This window comes from Mercenaria mercenaria, chromosome 18 (genome assembly GCF_021730395.1).
Source record: "Mercenaria mercenaria strain notata chromosome 18, MADL_Memer_1, whole genome shotgun sequence".
NCBI classification, from domain to species: Eukaryota; Metazoa; Mollusca; class Bivalvia; order Venerida; family Veneridae; genus Mercenaria; species Mercenaria mercenaria.
This window is the reverse complement of record NC_069378.1, coordinates 57,392,594-57,413,412: the sequence shown is the minus strand read 5'-3', so window position 1 is coordinate 57,413,412 and position 20,819 is coordinate 57,392,594. Positions and strand designations below refer to the sequence as shown.

Sequence of the window (20,819 nt, the reverse complement as noted above, 5' to 3'; positions counted from 1 at the left end):
TTAAGCGATCCATTATGCGATCCATTAAGCGATCCATTATACGATCTATTATGCGTTCCATTATACGATCTATTATGCGTTCCATTGAGCGATCTATTGTGCGCTCCATTAGTGTGTTGTTAAATGACACATTTATGTTAATTAGCGATCCATTAGCTCATTTGCATGTGAAATTGGAACACGGTTTTGATGATGTTTATTGGATTAACAACTCGCTTGCGGATCATGGTTTTAATGGCGTTTATTGACAGTGTTTATTGGGCCTTTTTTTTTTGTTTGGGTGACTTTAGTTGACCTGCATTTCACTGCATACTATTCAACACCCCTTTTTCTTATCGTTTTCTTGAAGCAAATGTATGGATATCTTGTGGAAAATAGGTCTACGACGGAGTGAAAATCTAGAAACTGTAACAAAATTGTTCCGAAGTAGCTGAATTTTATATGAAACAAAGAACAATTTCTTTTATTGGTATTTAGCCTTTACGAGTATGATCCAAATTTTCCATAATCTCAACTTCTTAAAATTACTCACAAACACGGGTATACTAAAAAATCTAAAGGACGGATTACATCAAACCGGAAGTGACTACTCAGTGTTACATGTGAAGTAGTCCAAAATGTAGTTCCATGCTATGGATGAAATCTGGTGTAGGCTGTTTTCATGGGGGCATTTTTAGAGGGTGATGTTTCTCAGAACAGATTATTTTTCTTATATACAACATAACATGTCAATATTTTTTATATTTTTGATAAGAAGACATGTTATACTAAACTGGAACTGATAAGGGGACTGGAAACCGGCATTTATCTTATCTTATGCTGTCGTCCAATCGAAGCGTATGCCGTAGGTTATTCTGCTATTACTCAAACACTTACGCCTTACAGTTTAACTCGTCCTTTCAGTGAAAATCTGTGAAAGCATTTGTTGAATTTTTTGTTGAAAACAAAAGTTCTGCCATGAAATTATTGCCTGCATCTGTTTTTAAATGGAAAATATCTACATTAATGTTACTTTTCGCCCTGTGAAAATGGCTAAATCTAGACTTGTCTTACCCAGAGAGAAAGATATCGTTTTTTACATGATATTTGCCTTGTTGATTCAGAGTATTTAGAACAAAAAAATAGGACATATTTTAATGAAAATAGCAAGTCAAAACTGTAAACTGTTGCCTGAAAATATTTGTTTATGATATTGCTCTGTTCTTCACCATTTAAATGCGTGTTAAACATAGATGATTTTCTGCAGTTTTATCTAAAAGTTCTGAATACTAAATGTAACTTCGTTATTGGCCTTTATTTAAAAAAAAAAATATTGTTATTTTAATTTAAATACATTGTATTTTTCACACATCAGTTTTAAGATTAAATTTATTTAACTAATTTTTGGAGTTTAAACAACAATTTCGTTTGAAACATTCCCTACGTTCAAGAAGAATGTTTGTTTCTGTATGTAGAAATCTGACATTATAAACAATAATTATAATTATGGCTCTACAAGATTAAGAAAAGTGTAAGCTTTTTGTTATTTTCCATTTTTTTAAAATTCAAATCCAACAAAAATCGGCCCTTTGATAAAGGTTTGAAGTTACGTGGTAAAATATTTCTTCAGGGAAGTGAGCTCGAGTTAATTCATAATAATTAAGCATATCACCACATGCAGTCGCATGCTGTTTTTGCTTCAGAATCCCTTTAGATCAATCTCTGATCATCCAATTATCGCCACTTAACATGTGACTGGTAAACCCTTTGAACAATAAGTGTTATAGCTCCATGATTAACATGAGGTAATATGCTAATTACGCGCTAATCGATAGTGGCGAAAACAAAGTATCGATCGCTAACAACTGGTCGATATTTACAAGTATGGACGACAGCATAATACAGATAAATGTATTGATTTATACGGAGTTTCTACTCCCCGTACTAGACCTTCCTGTACTAAATGACCATGTATGGTTTTCATATCATTGAAATGCTCTAAAGTGCTGAAAATGAGGTCTGAATGTGTTGTTATTAATAGCGAGCTCGAAGAGCTGGCCCAAAGGGCCTGCTCGAGAATCGAGCTTTACGGTAACGCAAGTATACTTTCAGGCTGATCACTACCAAATAGAATGTAAGCCTCCGCAGGTCTAGTCACAAGTAGTCCAAATATAAATAGTACTAATCTTTTTTCCTTTCCTAGTGCATTTTCTCGGCAGCAACGTGCTTACTTTTACCCTACCGCGTTTCAGTATGTATCACTTTGCATTCTAATGAAATCGGCATGTTCCTATCGCATGCTAGATAAAAATGGCGGCGTAAGAATTTAATGTCACGAAAAGAGAAATTGAAAGAAGCGAAAAGTAGTAATTTCAGCGGGTTGTATTTAACGAACTGTAGTTTTCTTATATAAAAGTTAACACCCCCTTTTCTTTTTGTTTTTCTAAAGTAGCGATCTAGTTCTTTATGGGAATATAAGTCTCTGAAAATCTGATATGCTAGAAAATGTCGAAAAACCGTTATGAAGTGAGTGGATTTTATATGAAATAAAGAACAGCTGGATTTAGTGGTGTTCAGCCTATAAGGGGCAATACATGTTATTTTCTGAAACCCCTCGAAAATGAATGGAAATGCCATTAATCTATTCTTTATGATGTAAAACGGTAACAAATGGCTGAAAACGCTTCAATTTCTTGTGTTTTTGGAATTTAGATCGAATTTTCGACCAGGTGGCACTATTTTGGTTCGTTTTAGGACCTAGTAAATGTCTTCTCTCGCATTTTAGCACTTCAGTTGTCTAAATAATATTGAAATTAGCATGTTTCTGAATGAAAATGACAAACATCGTAACGATTAAATGGATGTTAAATGTAAATTCCACGAATAAGGTAAAATTAATTGAAATATTGCTTGCACAGGGCTAAATTTTGCATATTTTTGGGGATGGGGGTGACCTGTAATGAATTGTCATTTCTCTATATTTTCTCAATATTTTGCACCAAAACAAAGCAGAATCATTGTGAAATAGGCGTACCTTGAGAATGAATGCAAATTCATGGAAAAATCAAACAAAATATTTCTCTTATAGGCTGATCACTACCAAATAGAATGTAAGCCTCCGCAGGTCTAGTCACAAGTAGTCCAAATATAAATAGTACTAATCTTTTTTCCTTTCCTAGTGCATTTTCTCGGCAGCAACGTGCTTACTTTTACCCTACCGCGTTTCAGTATGTATCACTTTGCATTCTAATGAAATCGGCATGTTCCTATCGCATGCTAGATAAAAATGGCGGCGTAAGAATTTAATGTCTCGAAAAGAGAAATTGAAAGAAGCGAAAAGTAGTAATTTCAGCGGGTTGTATTTAACGAACTGTAGTTTTCTTATATAAAAGTTAACACCCCCTTTTCTTTTTGTTTTTCTAAAGTAGCGATCTAGTTCTTTATGGGAATATAAGTCTCTGAAAATCTGATATGCTAGAAAATGTCGAAACACCGTTATGAAGTGAGTGGATTTTATATGAAATAAAGAACAGCTGGATTTAGTGGTGTTCAGCCTTCACACTTGGTGATGTATTTGAAAAGTTTCGTCGGAAGTTCTTTAAAAGCGCACCCTAACGGACAGGTGCTCACAGGAAATACTTCTTTCCGGAGTGAATACAGAGCTTCATTCAATTGCTAAAAATTATTCATCACTCAACAATAATGAAAGAATGCTTTCCAGTTGTTTGAAAAATATTATTTTCATTTAAAAGATCAAGCATCGGCCAGAAAATGGAAAAAATGTCATTAATAAGCAGAAACGGGAACGCGGTAATGACGGCAACGTGACACCGGCTTCCCATAATTTTTGCAACGTATGATATTCACTATTATAGGTATGGCGACACTAAATGTAGACTTTTTCAAGTGAATAGATTCTCCCGATTTCTTGTGAGTAGGGAATAGTTTCTTTGTGATAAATAAATGATACATAATATTTTTAGCTAAATCCGATTTCTTTGAGCTCGCTTTGAGGCTTTGCCTTATTTCAAATCATGACATAAATAAGGAACTGAATTGGTAGAATGTAACCTAAAGGAGTGACATCCGCCATATCTGTCTGTAACTGTATCTTCTATTCCCGCCAGCAATGGCGAACCCCAGTTGCAAACCGGGTAATGACTGAGTTGTCGACGATAAAAAATATCCAACACCACAAACGAGAATTTATATACACTAATAAACACTGTCTATTCACTGAAATGTTCTAGGAACCACACATTACATAACAGGTGGTCAGCCAAGAGGGCCATAAGTGTAAGTTACTATACAGTCTATATCTCATGGTATGCAAGTGAAAGATAAGTCTTCTAACATAACTCCAATCTTGTGAAAAACTCGTCACTCCATACCTTCTCTGGCAATACACAAGAATAGTCTAGCAATAACTGGATTTGTTGGTCGTAAGTCTGGAACAGATGAGTATAACTTGTCTCCTCTAGGATGCTGATTATTTCATTCATGCCAGGCAATCTAACACTCTCTAAAGACGGACACAATAACAAAAAGTGTTCAACAGTTTCTGCACAGGATACACAAAGACGACACACTGGTGAAACCTCATTCTGATTGAATTTATGGCGATTGGACTGCAGCATGTAATTACCAGTAAGAAGTCGTAGTCTTGCTGGAATGCGTGTAGCCTCTAGTACGGATGAACAGCCAACACGTAACACTGGATGGAACTTGCCAGGAGTATATACTGGATTCATAAACTTTAAAGATGAGTATGTAACGGTTCGTGACTCGATATTTTTCTTCCACCACTGAACGATCTTGACATTAACAGTACTTTTCCATTGATTCTTAGTCATTGGTGAATTCAAATAAGTTTCGACCTCAGACAGTTCGTACTTGCTAAGAATTGGTTTAATTATACATGCCCATGAATTTGACTTGTTAGATTTCACCATGATCTGCCTTTCAAAGATTTCCCTTTCTGTACTGTCAGATTTCTGATTGCATATATTATTGAAAAAAATCAACACTTTCAGATGGTATAAAGCTTCCATTGGCAATAAACCAGATAAAATATAGACACTTGGGTCAGCGGTATTCATGGGAAGAGATAGAATCTGTTTTAACGACTTTTTGTGGAAACGTTCCAATACTTCAATCTGTTTTTGGCTAGGAGTAAAAAGTTCAATGCCATAAGTTAACACTGGTAGAACATATACCCTATACAAAGTAACTGACGTTTCATGATCCAGTCCATTGTGTTCATGCAAACCCGCACCCATAAGGCTATACATGGCGCGTCTTGCTTTGACAATATTACCCATCGTATTATTTTCGGCGGTTTCTCGTACAGATGTAGTTCTAGTTATACCCAGGTGCACAGCCGAATCGACATTTGCTAAGTTACCGTCATTCATAGAGAAACATTGTTCATTCAGAGAGTCTTTTATTTTTCGTTTAGAACAATTTAACTTCAACGCAACAGTTTTAGTTGGCTGTAGTAAGTACCTTTCCTCCTTTCCAAAGGACGCTGCTATTATCCGCAACGTTCGGTTAGAGTAGCGTCCCTTCAGTGCGGCTTGATTTTTATTATATTTTGGTTCCCGATTTTATCGCTAGGCATATTAATAAACCGGAAACAAGAGTATTACTCGGTGCCGCGCCAAATTCAAATAGCATTAGTAAACAAACGTCGATTTTTTAACCACCATGAAAACTAAAGTAAATTTGGTCAAATGGTAAGAAAAAGTCAAGAAAAAGACATAATAGTGAGCTCGAAGAGCAGGCCCAAAGGGCCTGCTGGAAAATCGAGCTTTACGGTAACGCAAGTATACTTTCACACTTGGTGATGGATTTGAAAAGTTTCGTCGGAAGTTTTAAAAAAGCGCACCCTAGCGGACTGGTGCTAACAGGAAGTACTTCTTTCCGGAGTGAATACAGAACTTCATTCAATTGCTAAAAATTATTCATCACTCAACAATAATGAAATAATGATTTCCAGTTGTTTGAAAAAAATATTATATGCATTTAAAAGATCAAGCATCGGCCAGAAAACGGGAACGCGGTAATGACGTCACCGTGACACCGGCTTCCCATAAATTTTGCAACGTATGAGGCATACAGACACTAAATAGAAAAATGGCGCGAAAAAAAATGGTAGTCGCATAATGGCGGACACAAATAGTCCTTAGTTTTTTTGCTCTGTAGAGCTATTTTCCTTATTTTCTTTGCATTTTTTTTGCTAAAATCACATGACAGATCTATGCTTGACATGTAGGTAGCATTTTCATAATGAAATAACAACATTGCCGAGTCTGACAAAGAAGACACTGATCAGCATGTTCTTAACATCAGTTCCGCTGTTGGTGTTCAGTTAACGCTCAAGGATATAGCTGTGTCGCACCGAGTCGGTAAACCAAAAGCTTCTGGCAAGCCACGGGATATACTAGTGAAATTTGTGTCCCGTCGATCACGAAATGCATTCTATCAAAAGAGGGTATCGCTAAAATCTAACGGCTTCAAAGGTACCTTCATCAATGAAGATCTGACTAAATACAGGTCACAACTTCTTTTCGAAGCCAGACAAATGGTTAAATCCAAGAAAATTATCGGTGCCTGGTCGTCAGATGGAGTTGTGCTTATAAAAGCCTGTAAAAACAGGAAAACCAGCGTCCATAGAATTTTTTGTAAACGTGACCTTGGACCCTTTATTTCGTATAGTGCTGATGAGTCTAATGCCACCTCTGGTGTTGACTGACTTCGTATTGTTCATGCCTTCTGTGTTCCATGTGCGTCTTGTTACACCGTCTGAAATATAAACAAACTTCGTTAAAAGAATCTGACATAGTGACCCACATATTATATTGACAAGTTTGCTCACGCGGTATAGACCTGTATTGTGACTGGAGACACAAAAATTAACGATCTACTGTTATTTTGTTTTTCACGTGCAACCTGTCAAACAGGTTCACGCTTTCCACTGGCGACCTGGAGCATGGTTCATCCGTGCAATCATTACATTGTATTAAATTGCTATTTTTTCCCGGAGTGTTAGATTTCATTTTTTTTTTTTAACACGGAGCTTGCTCATTTAAATACTAAATTATATATTGCTATTTTTTCCCAGAGTGTTAGATTTCTTTTTTTTTTTTTTTAACACGGAGCTTCCTCATTTAAATACTAAATTATATAAAAGACTATATTTCATTTTCTTAATATAATAAATACAAACACAAAATAACTTTATCCAGGTAATCACCTCACTTTTTTATAGAAGCGTGTATGGAAATAATGTATAGTTTCATCATCGACAGTAAAGTGCATATGTTGAACTGACACTTGAAACAATTTTTAATATGTACATGCACCGTACTTATTTCTTATTGATAATTAATAAAGTTTCAAAGTTTCAAACTTGAAACTTTGATAATTAATAAATGTATATATGTATATGTACTTGTGTAAGCTTATACGGTGTAGCAGACGTTTGAAACGATGTCATTGTCGATTCAGTTTGTAAAATCGTAATTAGCCTATTCTAGTAAAATTTACTTACTGATATTGCGTATTACCAAGCACCATACTATACTAAATGTTTGTATGTTTTGATTCTCTGTTGTTGTTTTTTCTGCGTGTCGGCTTTTGTAAAAATCCTCATTACTCAAGTAGCATACACCTATATGATTTCGGTTTTAAAACTGTATATGTACTAGAGCTTATATTCTCTTGTAACTTAAATAAACTAATAAATCTTACGTATGCAGGATATTACAAAGGCTAAACACATATATAGATATGTTTGTTTGATTTTTTACTATGCAACTCACGGGTTTTCTTTTTCTCAAATAAATGTTTATTCTAGCATTTATCTTACTAAAACTGATTAATCTTACCTGTAAGATATAGAATATAACTTCGTACTTGCTCATTGTTAAACTTTTCTGGAATGTAATTTCGTAATTGCTCATTGTTAAACACGTCGAATATTGTTCTGTATTTTTGTCTAAAACGTTGTTCAAGCGTTTGCTGAATCATGCTTATTGATTGGCTATGGATTAATGAACTATTTTTAGCACATCAAGCCTAACTGAAATAACAGGCGGTCAAAGTTTACACTCGCCAGGTAAACAAGTAAACAATTATCAAAATCCTTATATCTGATCTATTTGGTATTTGTGCTGTGTGACTTTTTCTCTTTTTTCTCTAAGTAGTATTTTACTCATAATCCTTATATCTTTTCGAATTATGATTTCTTTACTAAATAGAACTACACGTTTGAAATATGTACTATGCGTAAAACTGTTGATAATCGGTGCTATTTTTAGAACGTGAAAACCAAACTGGAAATACCCAGAGGTCAGATTAGTAGGCGTATCGTATTTACACTAAACTGAACAATTGTTTCATATTTTCATAAGGATTTAGTTGTTTGGTTTCATTTTCTCTTAAGTAGTACTTCACTTTTGCGTGTAATAGAATTTGATTTACTAAACTGCATATGCACGATTTAGTGATACCCAGTTATTTTTCCTATACATTGCACAGTCAATGCGACTATTTCTACGATCAGAAGTGACGAAAATCCAGCAAAATTCTAGTGTCGCTTCACAGTTCAAATTATTTATGTAATGCACATTTATAAGACTGCCTGGTTTACTTTAGACCTCCTTTTTGTTAAACTACCTAGATATTGCATGTAATGACTTTGTTTTTCTGTCTCTTCCACATTCAGTCTTGACAAGTAATGTATGTAGTTCTGTTCCTGTTTTCATAAGTTCTGCTTTTAAATGAAGTCATTATATTAAAATTATAACTGAACTTTTAAACACTCCAAAACAATCTATATTAAATTATAAACGAAAAACCTAAAAACTAACATTGCGTACAAGTTTGTATCTAAACTATGCTACACACTAATTTGTTACCATTAGGAATATTGACAAATTTTAAAATATATGTTTCCTTTAACTAGCTTATATGATAGCAAATGTAAATGTTGATTGTTAGTTACCGTCTTTCCTCACACGAATAAGAATGTTTTCAAGATTGTATGTGGATGTAAATATGTTCACTTTTATGATTTGTGTGAAACTTTATTTGTACGTTATATATGTTATTTCATAATTTGTCCATAGAATTCTTCTCAATCTAAACGTATGCCGAAACAGCATTCACTTTAACAATAACATTGCGACCAGATAATAAGTCTGAACAAAATTGTCCTTACCATTTTGCTAAAAAGACAAATGACGTTTTCAAGGAGGCCTGCTTTCAATACTAGACTTTTCCTCACTGATAACATCTCATCTACTACTTCTTTCTAAATATGCTTCTATTTTTCTGTACACTTTTTCTTACTTGCCTCAGGTACATAACTCCTGTCCCATGCTTTCTTATCCTTTATGTCTCATTCGGGGTTGTAAACTATAAAAGTTATCCTGATTTCATCCACATTCCTATGACGGCTTTTCTTGAATTCATACTATCCACCCTTTCAATCACATGACCACTAAATTATTGCCAAAACATGCCGTCACGTACACGTATCGATACCACGGTTTCCTACCTGTTTTATCCCACTTCCTTCTATTCGTAAGTATTTATAGTTGTCCGGAGTACGTCCTGTCACTGCACAACTCTTTGTTAGCGAATGCTCTTATCTGCAACGATATAAAATATCCTCGAAGAACCATACAGCCGAACATGAACCGACTACATGATAATCGCCTGTTCATTGTGCATACTTTGAGTTCCTTATTTTTTATCACATTCACATTATGGCTTGTATGCCTCCTACTTACCGCTGGAGATGTCCACAGGAATCCAGGTCCAGAATCAACTTCTTCTGTATCATCTCAGTCAAATACATCACCGTATGCACAAGCGATATCAAACCATCTTTCTTTCATACATTTAAACGTTCAGAGTATACAACACAAACTCGATATCTTATACGCAGAACTTTCTGAATTTGATATCTTAGCCTTTTCTGAGACATGGTTAAATCGCTCAATTACTTCTGAAGACTTAGTGCTGCACTCATATCATAAACCTGAACGAAAAGATCGTGATGGTGATTCTCATGGAGGAGTTATTTTGTATGTTAGAGAGAATATACATTACCTGCGTAGATCAGACCTTGAGATCAATCGTCTCGAATGTCTATGGGTGGAAATAGTTCTTTGTAATAATAAACATATACTATTTGGAGTCTTCTACCGACCTCCTAGTTCTGACACCATATACAATAACCTGATTGAAGATTCTATTGGTCTTGCAGTTGACACAAACATCTCGGATATAATAATCACTGGAGATTTCAACTACAATGCTCTATGTCCAACTCCACACAGAAACATTCTTTCCATCACGCAACAATTTAATCTAGAACAGCTTATTGAAGAACCAACCCATTTCACTGAACACTCGACATCCATTCTAGACCTTATTTTCGTGACAAACAGAAATAACATTCTTCTTTCAGGTGTTGGGGAACACTTTCTTGAACAAGACCAACGGTACCACGTTCCAATCTTCGGGCTTCTCAAATTTAATAAACTGAAACAAAAATGCTTTGACAGACTGATATGGGAATATGATCGGGGCGACTACGATAGCCTAAGAGCAGAAATCGACAACTTCAATTGGAATAGCTGTATCAATCCAGATATCAATATATACGCCTCCAATATAACCAATCAAATCACAGTCATTTCAAAACATAACATTCCTAATAAAAATGTCACAATTAGACCCTCAGACGTCCCTTGGATGAACAATAATATAAGGAAGAACATACGAAAGCGTAAGCGTATCTACAGAAAAGCTAAGAGAACAAACTCACCTCATCACTGGCAAAAATTTCGACAAGTCCGAAATGAAACTGTTTTGCTCATTCGTGAAGCCAAATCACAATACTTCATCAAACTTTCAGACAAACTTAAAAACGGATCATTCTCTTCAAAAGATTGGTGGACCACCTTAAAATCCTTCATCTCTAGACGAACAACAATGTTATTCCTCCACTATATAACTCCAACACTCAACAAACTACGTCTTCTGATTATGAAAAAGCTAACCTTTTAAATGATTACTTCCAAGAGCAGACATACATTGATGACGAAAATATAGAGATACCTAATCCTGGTCTAACGAATTCTACCACTATTTTAAATGAAATTCATCTTTCTCCGGCAGAAACTGAAGATGTCTTGAAGTCTCTACCAGTTCACAAGGCCGCAGGTCCTGATGGTATAAGTAACAGAATTCTACTTGAGGCTTCTCATGAACTATCTTTTCCTCTTTGTGACCTATTCAATGCTTCACTTCAATCTTCTACTGTTCCAGTCACATGGAAAGAAGCCCATGTTAGCGCAATCTTTAAGAAAGATGATGCCACTCTTCCTAATAACTATCGTCCAATATCACTCTTAAACACTATTGAAAAAGTTCTTGAACGTCTTATTTTCAAGCATGTTTATAACCATCTTCATGATTCTCGCTTTCTAACTCCTGTACAGTCTGGTTTCATTCCGGGCGACTCCACAGTTAATCAAATTGTTTTCATATACGATACTCTCTGTAAAGCTCTAGATAACGGTCTAGAGGTTCGTGCGGTATTTTTCGATATAAGTAAGGCCTTTGACAAAGTCTGGCACAAAGGATTACTATGTAAATTAAAATACGCAGGAATCTCAGGTACTCTTCATATGTGGTTTCAGGATTATCTCTTACATAGACGTCAACGTGTTGTACTGCCAGGTGTCAAATCGAACTGGGCTTTTCTCAAAGCTGGAGTTCCACAGGGTTCAATTCTCGGGCCTCTTCTTTTCCTTATCTTTATCAATGACATCGTTGATGAAATTAGATCATGCATCAACTTGTTTGCTGATGACACAAGTCTTTACATTATAGTTCAGCAACCGGACATTGCGGCAAATCTTCTCCAGTCTGATATCCAAACAATTTCATCTTGGGCAGAAAAATGGCTTGTTAAATTTAATCCCTCCAAATCAGAAGCACTCTTAATTTCAAGAAAACGAAATTTTCAACTACACCCTCCTCTTCGAATGTTTAACCAGATTATTCCAGAGGTACTCGAACATAAACATCTTGGTGTATTCCTGTCAAATGATTGTTGCTGGCATTCTCATATCAACTACATTGTAGCAAAAGCTTGGAAGAGGGTTAATATAATGCGTAAATTGAAATTCTCACTTGACCGTCGCTCCCTTGAAACTATATATATTTCTTTCATAAGGCCAATACTCGAATATGCAGACGTGGTGTGGGGTAACTGTACAAAGTATGAAATGGATCAACTTGACAAAATTCAAAATGAATGTGCTCGAATAGTCTCCGGAGCTACCAAACTTGTTTCTTTGGAAAACCTAAAGAGAGAAGTACCCTGGGAGCCACTTTCCGATAGACGTTACAAACATCGACTTCTTATGTTCTTTAAAATGAAATCTAATCTGACTCCAGCATATCTATCCTCTCTAGTTCCTGACTCAGGTGATACTCGCTACAACCTAAGAAACTCTGAAAATATCCATGGTGTACCTGCAAGAACATCTTTATATTCAATTCTTTTTTGCCTTCCGTTGTACGTGATTGGAATTTATTGAGACCAGATATCCGTAATTTGGAAACACTTTCATCATTTAAAAGTAATCTAAATAAAAACAAGAAGCGTACTCCAGCCTATTACTACACCGGAATTAGAAAACTCCAGGTGCTCCATACACGACTACGAACTAAGTGCAGTGCATTGAATCAACATCTTTACCTAAAAAGTATTTCTCCTACACCATTATGCCAGTGTGGACAGATGGAAACTAATTTCCATTTCTTTTTTGAATGCAGAAATTTCGATCTTTGTCGCAACGATCTTCTTAATAATCTGCGGAATTTCAAATTGACTTGGATACTATTCTGTTTGGAAACCCAGACCTATCTGATCAGGATAACATGACTATATTTACTCATGTACAGGCATACATTTCCGAAAGTAAGAGATTTGGTTAGCAACCCTAAGACATTCCCATTTCTTCCCACTTTCTCTCTTCTATTCTACCTTTGACTTGTTCTAATCTCTACATTTATGTGAATACTTTCCTTCTTCCATATACATTGTCCCCTTTCCATTTTTTACATTCACAGCGATTTATTATTATTATTATTTTTTTTTTTCTCAAAAATTTTTTTTTCATATATTTATTTTTTCATATCTTAAGACTATATTCCTAGCCCCATTACAGATTGAAGCTCGATATGCCCATACAGTTATATTTTGTCCGCAAAGGAGAAGAATTCTATAAGACTTGTCTTCCATTCTTATCGTTTCCTGTTTTGTCTTCACTACAGTATGTGATACGTATAAATATAATGTACTCTATTTTGGGAATAAATATGTTTAAACTAACATGACAAAATTTTTCATGGAAACTTAGATCATACACCACCAGTACAATTTGGGGTCTCATTTTTTAGCTGATTTTGCAGTTTGTGTGTTTGACTGAAATTATTTTTCTTGCATCAAACATGACCCCCACTTTTCTTTTGATTTTTAGTTAGCACTGACAATATTCTTCAAGAAAATGTAAGTTACAGAAATTTAAAATGGGTCCTGATGTGTGCTGCGGTCATTGGAAATAGGTCAGTTTTATATAGAATAAAGAACAACAACTATTTAGTGTGTTATAACCTATGATATTTACTGTTTAGGCATGGTGACACTGTTAAAATGTAGTCTTTTTCAAGTGAATAGGTTCTCCTGAATTCTTGTGACTAGTGAATAGTTTCTTTGTGACAAATAAATGATGCATAATATTTTTAGATAAATCCGATTTCTTTGAGCTCGCTTAGAGGCTTTGCCTTAGTTCATATTATTCTCATCTGTAATGTAATATACCAAATAAACTGCTGTACTGTATGGACCCAAATTGTGAATTTTTGTAAACTTTATCATGATGATTTAGAATGTTTTCTATGCGTGGACATTAAGATGAGGTTATAATCTAATGCATAAAACAGTACAAACTGATCAATAAACTCCCCAATCCCTTCTCCTTGACTTTTCTTAACATTTGACCAAATTTACTTTAGTTTCCATGGTGGTTAAAAAAAATCGACGTTTGTTTACTAATGCTATTTGAATTTGGCGCTGCACCGTGTAATACTCTTGTTTCCGGTTTAATAATACTCCGGGCAATAAAATCGGGAACCAAAATATAATAAAAATCAAGCCGCTACTCTAACCGAACGGCGGATGTCACTCCTTTAGATTTTTATTATTTGTGAGTAATTTTAAGAAGTTGAGATTATGGAAAATTTGGATCATATAATTATTCGTAAAGGCCGTAAGCTGTGTCATTATATAAAGGCCGGATAAGGCAGAAAAATCTGCGTTCCCGACCTCGAGCTCCTGTGCCGCGATGTTTGTTTAAAATCAAGCAAGCCGTATCTTCCGTACAGCATGATTATGTGACGTCACGGAACCGCATAAGTATTTGGGAGGGCAGGGAGTTTGATCTTGATTTCCATGATAAATAGTCTAAATTGAAAGACAACAGTGATTGAAATAAATCAAGTACAATCTATACTTACTAACTAAAACGACAATCCAGGTTGACAGCGGGAAATAGGTGTAAAAATAGCGATAACTGTGGAGTCAAAATTATCCGCCAGACGCACATTAATGATAAAGGTAAATCTTTACACTATTAAAGCCGTAATTTTATTTACCGTCGCTTTTGGAAACAATTAACATAAGCTCTGTAGAGCGTTTGAGCAACCCTATTTTAAGAACAGTTAAAACCAATTATACCTTATCCCCAGCAATTTGCTGGTACCCATTTACAGCTGGGTCGACTCAAAGAAGTATGAAATACACAGAATGGCAACTGCCACTGGCTGTAATCTTGCGTGAACTCGTGTCAGAGCGTGAATCAGCGTTATCTTAGTAAAACAAACATCGGCGAGCATGGAGTTACAATTTGTACCATTAACGCTGCATTTAAAATACATGTTAGCTTCTAAAACAACATTAGTTTAATGTGAAATAGTCTCAAGATACAAAGTACATGTTTCCTGCCATCAAATTAAAGAAGCGTGGTCATGTGGTGATAATTTACCGATGAATAATTGCTTTCGCATACAAAATGCTGGCACGTGGAGAAATAGACAAGCTTACTGTCGCTGAGTGGCTGCTTTTTAATTTCTGACTTTTGCAGCCACCGCGACAAGCCAAAGTATGTCAGAAACCTGGGATCTGCTGCGAGCAATATTTGCTCGCATCTCAAATACATGAATGGAAATTGTTAAACACTATGAAATATATACCATGTCCACAAAGAAAGACCCTTTTTCTCACGATCTGCACCAATGATATTCTTGAAATACACAGCGTTACTTTATACCGGCCATAAATCCACAGCTATCCCGCAATATTGACCTTGTTTTTCAGCCATGATATTTTATGATGCGTTGTTTTGATCCTTATCGACCAATCAGAAAACGCGCACCTTACAGCATTTACATTTCAAGTATTGGAGAATCTGGAAACCTGTACGCTGAATTCTTGTTTTTTACGTCATTATGAATTTAAAAGAAATGAACACGAAATATGATGTATACTGTGTTGTTTATTATTTAAAGCGTATGAACAACATACAGAAAAAATATATATACATAAAAACAGCCTAGAGAATATAAAAAAGTCACTTTGTCTACTTTGTCCACGGTGTGTAAAGTTACTGTACATATTTTTTCCAGAACGGCCCTCTCAAACAGTTTTCAGATCCCGTGATTGTTTTCATGTCAGTAAAATATTTTACTAAATTTCTTGCGTAAGCAAATATTAAGACCAGTTAAGTAGGGATGACATGTGCGTAGGTGTCGTCCTGGGAAGAAGTAACATGGTTTCAGACTTGAGAAGGGATCACACGTTTCACCGTATTACACCTTTATTTTTTAACTAAGTTAGTTTTGAATTTTTGAGAGAATTCAATAAAATACTTTCATAAATAATTTACTTTCGAGAAGAATATAAAAAAAAAACGTTAGCACAAAAAATGATATTTTATACGAGATTGAAATTCGGCAAGCGCGCGGGAAATTTCATTAGATCTACCGTATTTCCTTTGATAACTTGAAAGTGTTATCAGTGTATGCCTCTAATCAACTTCATTTTATATTGTTGACTGTATAATGTATGACGGACCTTAACAAACGAGCTCCTTTCTGTTGTACATGGGCACAGTAATACTTATGCATATTTTAGTTTTTTTCTTCAGATAACAAAATCAAATAACTATGCCTGGTTATATTTCTTATAAATATAATGACTTACAAATTATATATTTCGCGTAATATGCGTATCTTTTGTAAATCGGCATAGTGACTATATTTAAAGAAAACTTGCGACATTCAATATTTCGCCAACAATGCGTTGTTAGAAGTCGTTTTTTCATTATTAATTAAAAAAATAATTATTTTGTTGTCCGAAGAATCTAAGGGCATTTACTGAAGTAAAACTTATTGCAAACGAGATGTCAGTTAATTTGCAAACAAATTCAGCTTAAAAAGACTTACTATATCAATTTGCACCCCTGTTGCAATAATTATTATTGGTAATCTATTTGATTGTGACAGACGATTAATTACAATTATCTAATATTCAAAACGTAATAAAAATTATTTAGAATAAATAAAAAAAATCTATGCTTCGAACTTTCCAAAGAATTTGCCGATTTGGAATCGGTCTTGTAACCGGTATCAATACATTATTTAACTAAAAAAGCATGTGACGGGTATTAAAAAATCTTTCAAAGTAAACCCAAGTAGTCAAGATGATGATCAGAAATAAACATTTATTTCTTGGAGATATCTACTCTTATGTCGCGAACACTATTTCCGTAAATCTCGTATACAGAAATAACTTTTAATAAACTTCTCTCAGTTATTTTTTTCTGATTGAACAGGGTTATAGATCTTCCAAAAAAATAATTAAAACAGTTGTTTATATAAGAGAAGTTTAGGTAATTTGAGTTCATATTTTCCTTAGGCTCGCCGATTTTCAATGTGTTATAAAAAACGTTTTGTATGCATATATTTCATTTTTCGTTTTTATTTCAAATATTCATGTTATATACGAATGAATTTTGTCATAAAGCCAACAAAAATACCACTTACTTAAAAAAAACGGCTGCATTACTGTTATGGAAATTTCCTGGCGCTCACCGAATTTCAATTTCGCATAAGACCATTTTGCGCGAACATACTTTATTTTCGTTTCAAAAATCAATTATTTTATTATACGTTTGTATGTGGTTAAATTCAGTCATAAACCCTGCAAATAAAACATTTATTAAAGAAAAACAAAACAAAGCTAAACATAATGTCAAATTTAATGCATGGATCCTTTGACTTTTTTTTTACATTTTGTTGTTTGGAACGATAATACATTTGTGAATTTAGAAGATTTCTATTAATTTCATTGTAACATACAAAAAAAAACATGGAGAAAAAATGATTTTACAATACTCACTAACGTTCAACAAATTCAAAACATGTAAGAGGTGCATTACGAAAAAAAAAAACGGGAGACGAAATTGACCGGTTCACCGGTAGGGCGATTTGACGCGGTACATATTTCACCACAGTTAGGCGGTTGTTTACATAGGATTTCAGCTAACGCGTTTCGTTTTGAAACTAACATATTTTTTACCGATTTACTTATAGAAACAAGCAAGATTATCAGGTATTCGTCTGTATTTATTATGTATAACAAGTAGAGTGCAGAAAAATGTGAAAATTTGGTGTTAAATGCAAACTTCATAAAACTCAATTTCCACTCGGTTTTTGGCATATTTTGGTCCGACGTTACAGTTTGACCGTCACAATATAAAACAAACTGTATACGTCGGATTAGTTCGACTAGTGGAGAAAGTGTCACTTCCGTTAAACGAGATCTCATTCAGTTATCACGGGATGTTGGCAAGATTTGCTCTATATGCCTTTCAAGTTGCCTATCTATTTCAGTGTTCGCGTTTACGGCGTAAAAGTATCTAAATACGCAACGAATTTGGTTGGTACGCAGATTTTTCAAGACCATTGCGTACATGGGACGCAAAGTAAAAACGGAACTGGATGTTTTAATTTAAAGACAACAAATACTAATCACGCTGTCGGAATCCCAATTTCATTTTCAGCAGCATTATTTTCTAAAAATAACACAGAGTGACGTATCCTGTAGTCATTCAGTGACGTATTTAGACTGGTTTAGCGTATTGATCAAAATCTCTACTTATCGATGTAAAGTATATGGAAACAGTCCAATTACTTCTTGCATTGCAAACCGAAAGTAAGATGGAGTCTCCGGCGAACGCAAACACTGGTTTTATTTTTCAAAGCAGGGCTTTAGCTAGGGGTCGACATGAGTGAAATTCAAGTTGCCCAATTTTTGTTATTCATCCACTAACAGCCTATTGTGGTACAGCCTGTTGACACTTTACTCGAATACACATGGCATAATTTCGCCTGTCTCCTGATACAGAGAAGTTTGAAAGCAATTATAATGGTCGCTGACACCTTTGATTTGATAAACTAAACAGTAGGGATTTAGAGCGCTCTATATTACATTAACTTGTACATTCTCCTTTGACGTTTCCAAAAAAATATCTTACCTTGAATAATTTCCTTAATTCCACGTAATTTGAATCATTTTACTCCGAACTTAGAAACATATCACTGACACTTTCTGTGACGAAAATAATTTACTGAAAATTACACAAATTTCTGACAACTGCTGCAGAAACTGGGTTAAATATGATTGACAACTTTTTCTTTTGATGTGTGCCCACATTAGGGGATCAAAAGGACGTGTTACTCTTTGTGTGATGTCACTGCTGCTGATGTCATGATGGCATGTATTTAACTCACACAGTCAGTTCTAGTACAATATTGCTTTTATAGATTTTAGTGTTTTGACTAAACATTGCACTAGGAGCTTGATTTATTTTTGCTGGGCTAATTTTAGAATATGAAATGATCAAACTGTTTTGAAATTGTATTCATAGATCTAACTAAAAGGTGTTTGGTTTTGGCAGTGATAAGGAAATTAACTTTAAAAAATACTTAGTATTACAATCACATTATATAAATTCACAAGATTAACAAGGATAAGAAAGCAGATTCACTGACCTTTTCAGTTGTTTTGTTTTATAATTTGATAGACTTGAACAAAATTTAATAGATTTAAACAAAGAAGTGACTTTTTCCGTAAAATCTTAATCTTGTGCTTAAACCTGTTAAAGTAACTATTAGAAGGTCAAACCCATTATATTTGAAGTAACTTTGTAGATTCTAATATTTTTATACCTCTGTTATGCTTATCAGAACTGCAAGGCATTTATGAAGTTAAAGAAGAGGTGTTATTTATTGTAAAACATGGACATTTGTCAGTATTGTAGCTGCAAAACCTGGGACTCAACCATATTTGGCTGGGACTCAACATTTTTGGGAGTACTGAGTCCCAGGGACTCAGTGAAATTTTCAGAAAACGCGAACACTGTATTTATTTTTACAGGGTTCCCACTGTCGATCGCCAATGGCGCCAAATGCGACAGAAAATTAATTCTGGCGCTAAAATTCTTCAATTAACGAATTTTAGTGGCGCCAACAAAAAAAAAGCAACAAAAAATCGACGATGAAATTTTTTCTCAGTCGTGAAATTCTTATCCCATACACTGGAAAATCGATCCAAGGTAAAGGTCGCGCGTGATCGATTACAGGATGTGTTTGTTTATATCACCTGTATGATTGTTTTGAGAAGCTGTTGACATGCAAGGGGTCAGTTTAATTATCTAATTGGATTAGCAGACGAGATAACTTTAATCATCCAGCTGATTAGATAATTATGCATACGTTTGCTGACGTTTGTAGCAAATTAACGCTTGTGATGTCGCCGATGTTACTGTTCATGTACGAAAGATTAAAAGCATGGTAAGTGATTTGTGATTTACAGTTTGAATTAATTGAATGGACATCAATTAAAATGGTTATGAAATACTGATAATTCAGTTAATTGGGTATTTCAACTCCGCTATATAATGGAAATAATTTTCGTATACAGCCATCAAATGTCACAAAATGTCGACACCTAGTAAATCTATGAAACGTAAACATGAGGGTTCCGTTGGAACACCTCCTTCTAAAATTTCTAAAACTGCAAATTCTCCAGTTGTTAGGCACTTTCAAGAATCTTGGTTGACACAATTTCCATTTTTGAGTTATGATGGAAACAAAAAAGAAATGTTCTGTAAATTGTGTGTGCAATGTCAATATGACAATACTTTCACTTCTGGATGTAATGTAATGAAGAAAGAATCCATCACAAAACACATGAAAACTAAAGGTATAATAGTTCGATAACTTTGAAATAATTTCTAAATTAAAACTGCATTGTGGATGTGTTAACGGTTTGATTAAATTTGAAAATTTACTGTGGATTATATGGATGTACATGGAGAAAACAAGGTAATGATTTTATTTATTTTTATCTGTAGATCACCAGAATGCAGTGGATGCTGGAAAGCTGCGTGCTCAGATGGAAACTGCTCGAGTCGCATTTGTCAGTAAGAGTGCAGTGATTTTTTTTGCGCCGATTTGACTCCGAAATTCGGCGTCTTCCCAATTGACAAAAATGGTCAAAATTCCCAAAAAATACTTAAAAATTCCCAAAAACGAGATGATTTTTCCCAATTAGATTGATTTCTTGTGAAAGCTGAACTAAAACGATGCAAATAATCATAAAAATTCCGACTCTAATTATGGTTTATTCG

The 20,819-nt window shown here is 34.6% G+C and overlaps 1 protein-coding gene across 1 annotated transcript in view; it reads left to right on the top strand.

Moving 5' to 3' along the window:
* The first annotated feature begins 14,471 nt into the window (after positions 1-14,471).
* LOC123538257 (uncharacterized) overlaps positions 14,472-20,819 on the top strand; it is a 91,579-nt gene continuing 85,231 nt past the window's right edge. The window contains exon 1 of the mRNA XM_053530224.1: positions 14,472-14,683. The gene's annotated coding sequence lies outside the window, so the exon portion shown is untranslated. The remainder of the gene's footprint in view (positions 14,684-20,819) is intronic.